Genomic DNA, 6,328 nt, shown 5'->3' on the forward strand with positions numbered 1-6,328 from the left:
TATGGGAAGGGAAATAGTGTTAATTTCCATATTTTCTCAGTCCTTTCCATTCCTTTCTTTTTGTTGTGGGTATATATTTGTGAGTGTGTGCTGGTACTGGCACTTGAACTGGGTGATTTTCTCTCTGTGTCTCCTTTTCTCTCTCTTCTTTCTCCCCATTTCCTCTCTCCCCTTTTCCAGCTAACTTCCCTCCAGACTATTCATCTCTTCCTCTTCTTCCTCTTTTCCTATTCTCTTTCTTCTTCTCTTCCCTTCTCCCTTCCTCTGTCCTCATAAATCTGTCTTTTTCTTTCCTGCCTCTCTAGATCTTTCTCTTTGAGTTTGCATGTTCATAACCGGTGCTGTACCACTTGAGTCACACCTCCAAGCCAGGATTTTTCTAGTTAATTGAAGATGAAGTCTGCCCAGGTTGGCTTTAACTGTGATCTTCGGGGTGTTAGCTTCTGGAAGAGTTAGGATTACAGGCATGATACACCACCATCAGCAATGCTTTTGATCTTGTTAAACTGGTGTAGCACAGGATGGCTTCTCTGATGTGTAGTTATCTGAGGGACAGGTGTGTGAGGAACACCTTGAAAATGGTTGGGGGAAGGACAGGTGTGGTAGGCTGCTGTGCCAAATGCACAGGGTGAGAAGTACATGCACAATTGAACGGTGTGAACACTGAGTGATGTCATATCTGGGTATAGATTCTGTGAGTTCCCAGAATCCCCCAGCTAACACCTCCTTCCCCAGAATTTGGGCACTGTTCTTCCTCTCCCCTTCAGTTCCCATGAGAAGGCTCTAAGCCTCATGGAAGAATAGCAGAGGCCTGTTTTTGTTCTTAGGGTATCAGAGTGCTGGTGAGCAGAATTCTGAACATCCAGAGCTCATTTTTTTCTTTTTATTTATTTATTTTTAAAATTTTTATTGGGAAAATACTGTACAGAGGGGTTACAATTACATGGGCAAGATGAGTACATTTCTTATCAAGCATTGTAGCCTCCTCCTTTGTTTCCCCTCCCCATCCCTTCCCATCCTCTCCCCACCCTCATTCCCAATCCGCCCCCCAGCAAATTTGAATCACATAAATGTATGAATTAAAATACTTTTCCTTCCTCTCAGCTAGAGGTGGAGAAATCTGTGAAGGAGCAAGAAGCCTAAGAAAGCATGAAGATATTGGATGGACCCTGCCTGGGATGAGTGCATCTGTACATGAGCAGAAGTTGGGTAAGATTGGATGTGATCCTCCACCCCTGGGCTATTAGTGTTGATTCAGCCAGGGACATTAGATCTGCACACAGAGGCAGTGCTGAGGGCTGATGCTGCCTTTGGTGACAAGTGTGTAATGGAGGAGTTAGGCCTTTGGTATGTGTGCACTGTGATCAGGAGGCTGAGCCTGAAGAGAAGACTTGAGATTTGCAGCTAGAGCTGGGCTTGGGCCTCCTGGTGGATGAGGAGTCCAGGTCAGGGCTATTTGGGGTGCAGAATGAGATGGGATTCTGGTAAGAGAAGCACTGAGGGCCACAAGAGGACAAAGATGAGTACCTGGTAAATGACAGGATGCACACTAAACCTAAATGAGAAATGACAGGAGCTAGGTTATGAAAGGAGCTGAGGAATCCTGAATTCCACATGGACCAGTGGTCAGTGAAGAGGGTAGGTGGAAGGAAGTACTTTTGATTTCCATGATTCGTCCATGCTTTTTTCCCCTTTTTCTTTTTGTGTGTATGCTTATGCTGGTACTGGGACGCTTGACCTCAATGCTGTTTTCTTATTCTGTTTCCTTTTTTTTCTCCTTCCTATCTTCCCTTTTCCAACATTCCCTCCTCTACCATCTTCTTCCCTTTTCTTTCTCCCCATAACTTCTACTATTCTACTTCCCCTATCCCACTTCTTGTTCCCTTCATGCACACTTCCATTCTCTCTCCTTCACTTCCTGCTCTTGAATCTGACTCTCTCTGGTTTCTCCTTCCTCTTTCATGCTTTCTCTTTTTCAGCTGGCATGGTCATGTCTTGTTTACTATCACTTGAGTCACACCTCCAGACTTGCAAACCTCCAAATAGTCTGCAAACCTCCAAAGGGGAAGGCTTTTCCTTTTGCTTCCTTCCTCCTCTGCATGCCTCTCCAGTGGCCTATCTACAGGCCTCAGAGCTCTTCACAGGGTGGCCCTGCTCTGCTCTGCTTTGGTTGGAGCCTCTTGCTGTCTGTCTCTCCCCAGCTCCTGCTCCTCAGAACAGACAGCCTATATATAGGCTGGGCCCCTCCCCCACTCCAACAGCTATAAAAGTTTCAACCTCCACTAATTGCCCTGCCCCCAGGAATCCCACTGTTCCATCCCTTCTTGACCCCCTCCCACAGCTAGGCCCAGGGTAACAATGAGCTCAGCATGTGGGGGGAGGAGGATGCCTTTGGCCATGCTGTTTATTACACTACCATTACATGATAGCTCCTGGCCTGCATTTTTCTAGTTAAGTGAAGATGGTGTGTTCCCAGACAGGCTGCTGGGATAGTTAGGATGACAGGCAGCGCCTCCAGCATCAGGCAGTGCATTTGACTTTGTTAGTCTGCTGTGGCATAGCTTGTTTTCTGTGTTGTTATGAAAGGGATTTGTGTGCTTATGTGAGGCACAGCTGTGTGAATGAGACCTCAGAAATGGTTGTGGGAGAAAGGGGGTGGTGGGCTGGTAGACAAATTGACAGGGAGGGAGGGACATGTGCACTGTACAAGAGGGTCAGCACTGAGTGTTAGCTTATCTTGGTAGAGACACAATGAGTCCCCAGAGTGGCCGCCAGAGCACCAGGCTTTGGCATGGTGCTTTCCCTTGGCAGTTCCAAGGGAAAGACTATTGGCCTCATGGAAGAGTATACCCTAATTTTTATGCTGGGCGAACCAGCGTGCTGGGAGAGCTGATGTTCAATAGTCAATCATTCTGAACACCAAGAGTGCATTTTTGGAATCACAAAGTGTATACATTAAAATATAACCCCTTTGTTTCAGCTAAACATGGTGAAATATATGAAGGAAAAGGAGACCTGAGAAGGCACGGAGATATAGTGGTACTTGTGGATGGACGGGGCCTGGATGGACTCTGCCTGTAGACACATCCTGCCTGGGCTGACTGTATTCCCACATGAACAGAAATTCAGGAAGATTAGATATGAGCCTTCACCGCTGCGATATTTGTGTTGGTTTAGGCATGACATTAGCTTTGCCCAGAGAGGCTATGTGGAGACTGATGCTGCCTTTAGGTGACAAGCATATGATGGGGAGGAATTGGGCAGACCTGGCCTTTGCTATGTGAACACTGGGAATAGGAGGCTGAGACTGTAGAGCAGACTGATGCGATTTTCAGCATGAGGAAGGCTGGGCTGTCATTGATCCAGCTCAGGGAAATTTGAGTAGCAGTGATTCCCTCAAAGAATGGATAGGATTCTAGTGAATGAAGCAATGAGGGCCACAAGAGGGCAAAGATGGGTACATGGTGAATGATAGGGTAGACAGCAATAATAAAGGAGAAATGACGAGATCCAGGTTATGAAGAGAGCTGAGGAATCCTAAATTCCATGTGGACCAGTGTTCGGTGAAGAGGATGGGTGGAAGGGAAGTACTCTTGATTTCACTATATTCCCTTTTTCTTTGTTTGTGTGTGTGTGTACGTGAGTACGTGCTAGAGCTGGGGCTTGACGTCTGTGTAATTTTTCTTATTCTCTTTCTGTTTCTTTCACTTCACTCTCTCCCCTTTTTCCTCCTTTCCCCCATCATCTCTCTTCCCTCCTCTTCTAACCTATACCATCTCCTCCTCTACTTCCCCTTCTTCTCATCTTCCTCTCCTCTCTCCTTTCCATTACCTCTCTTTCCCTCTTCCTGTTCTTGAATCTCTCTTAGACTGTTTGTTCACACAAGGCTAGAACTCCACTACTTAGAGCCACAGTTCCACTTGGTTTTCTGATGGTTAATTAGAGATGAGTCACTTTCCTGCCAGGGCTGGCTTTGAACCAGGTCCTCAGAGCTCATCCTCCTGAGTCGCTAAGATTTCAGATGTGTGCCACCAGAACCCAGCCAGAGGTGAACTTTTGGTTCAATCCTGACCTCCTGCACATGAACTGCAACACAGGAGTGCTTTTCTATCACACTTCCATTCAACATTCCACATTCCTCTTTCTCTCGTGCAACATTCTCCTCTTCCTTTTTGTACCTTTCTTCAAAGTCACCTAAATCTAATTATTAGATCCTCTCTCAATTTTCCAAAGCACTAGCTAGCATTCCCATTCACTAGCATCCCCTTTCATGTAGCTATTTGCTAGAAAGTAAAAGCTTTGACCCTAAGTGGCTTTGGTATTTCTTGAGAAAATTTCTAGCAATTTGTAGTTATCCTAAACACTGTACTGAATGAATGAAAACATTATTCTATTGGCGATAGAAAGTTTGAGTTTTAAGCGCAATTTTTCTAGAATCTGATCACAGCCTAAACTGCCACTGGAAACATCCCTGAAAATTTCTTAGAGGTGGTACTTTCCTTTCCAGGCATTCCATCAGAAGTCTCACTTTATTCTGAATATACAAGTCTGCCAATGCCATGAAAAACTAGTTGGTTTCAACCTACTCAGTGAGAGGGGGCAGGGGGGGAACGAGTTTTATTACCACCCTCCTCCGCCTCCTCCTCCTCCTCCTCCTCCTCCTCCTCCTCCTCCTCCTCCTCCTCCTCCTCCTCCTCCTCCTCCTCCTCCTCCTCCTCCTCTTCCTCCTCCTCCTTCCTGGGGTTTGAACTCATGGCTTGAGCAATGTCACTGAGCTTCTTTTGCTTAAGGCTAGCACTCTACCTCTTGAGCCACAGTGCCACTTCCAGCTTTTACTGTTGATATGGTACTGAGGAGTTGAACCCAGAGCTTCATGCAGGCTAGGCAAGCACTCTACCACTAAGCCACATTCCTAGCCCATCACTACTTCTATTCTACCATATCTATGCTGTTTTTCTGCACCAGGATTTTCTGTGTGTGTGTGTTTGTCAGTGTTGTGGTTTGAACTCAAAGTGTGAACTCTGTCCCTTCACTTTTTTTTTTAACTTTTATTGTAAAGAGGCTATACAGAGGAGTTAGAGTTACATGAGTAAGGTAATGAGTTCATTTCTTTTTTTTTTTTAATTTTTTTAAATTACTTTTTGGTCCGTTCATGGGGCCTGAACTCTGGGCCTGGGCGCTGTCCCTCAGCTCTTCAGCTCAAGGCTAGTGCTCTACCACTTGAGCCACAGCGCCACTTCCGGCTTTTTTCTTTCTGCTTATGTGGTGCTGAGGAATCAAACCCAGGGCCTCGAGCATGCAGGGCAAGCGCTCTACCACTGAGCCACCTTCCTAGCCCATGAGGTCATTTCTTGTCAAACATTTTTAACACCTTTTTTTCAAGTTTTTAATTTTTTAATTGAGATTAAGTGATTACATACATTTCATAAAATTCACAGTATTGTGGGATAGAGATACTTAAAGTCACAAACACTTTTTAACCTTCATGAGGCGCATTGTCATTATCATGGTCTATAAGGCTTATGGTCTCTACAAACTTGACTTAAATTTTATTGAGTAGCTTTGTATATGTGGTCATCAAAGAGATTAGTTTGTAGTTCTCTTTTTTTGTTGGATCTTTGCCTTGTTTGGAGATGAGTGTGATACTGGCTGTTTATTGAGTGGTAAGGACTTTCCTGTCCAGGCTGTCTTTGAACTCTGATCCTCAGATCTCAGTCTCCTGAGTAGCTCAGCTCAAATTATGGGGTTTTGTTTGTTTGTTTGCTTGTCAGTCGTAGAGCCTAGCCTCTGTCCCTGAACTCTTTTTCCTCAAGGCGAGGGCTCTACCACTTGAGCCATGGTACCACTTCTGGTTCTCTGGTAGTTTATTAAAGATAAGATTCTCATGGACATTCCTGCCTGTGCTGGCTTTGAACCATGATCCTCAGATCTCTGCTTTCTGAGTAGCTAGGATTACAGGCGTGAACCACCAATGCCTGGCTCATGATATTGTTTTGATAGTGAAAAGATCCTGTCCAGAAGTCAAGATGGCCTTCACTGTTCCTGGCTCTGCCGTCTTCTTCAATCTTGAAAATTTTTCAAGATTTTCTTGACTGTTTTCAAAATTATATGCCACTTCTATTTTATCGATTGTTTTTCTACTTAGTCTTGTCTGAAGTTTTATCATGAGTTGACTTGGGTCTTGCATGGTTGGAAGGCTGTCGTGAAGTGACACTGTGTGCCTCCCACTGCATCCTACCAGATGGCTGGGGACATCAGTTTGTCCCAGCAGTGAAGTAGGTAATTTTGATCACTTGAAGATAGCCAAATTTGCCTGTTTTTCTACTGT

The sequence above is a fragment of the Dipodomys spectabilis genome, unplaced genomic scaffold (assembly GCF_019054845.1).
Source record: "Dipodomys spectabilis isolate Male_0828 unplaced genomic scaffold, ASM1905484v1 ptg000022l, whole genome shotgun sequence".
NCBI lineage: Eukaryota > Metazoa > Chordata > Mammalia > Rodentia > Heteromyidae > Dipodomys > Dipodomys spectabilis.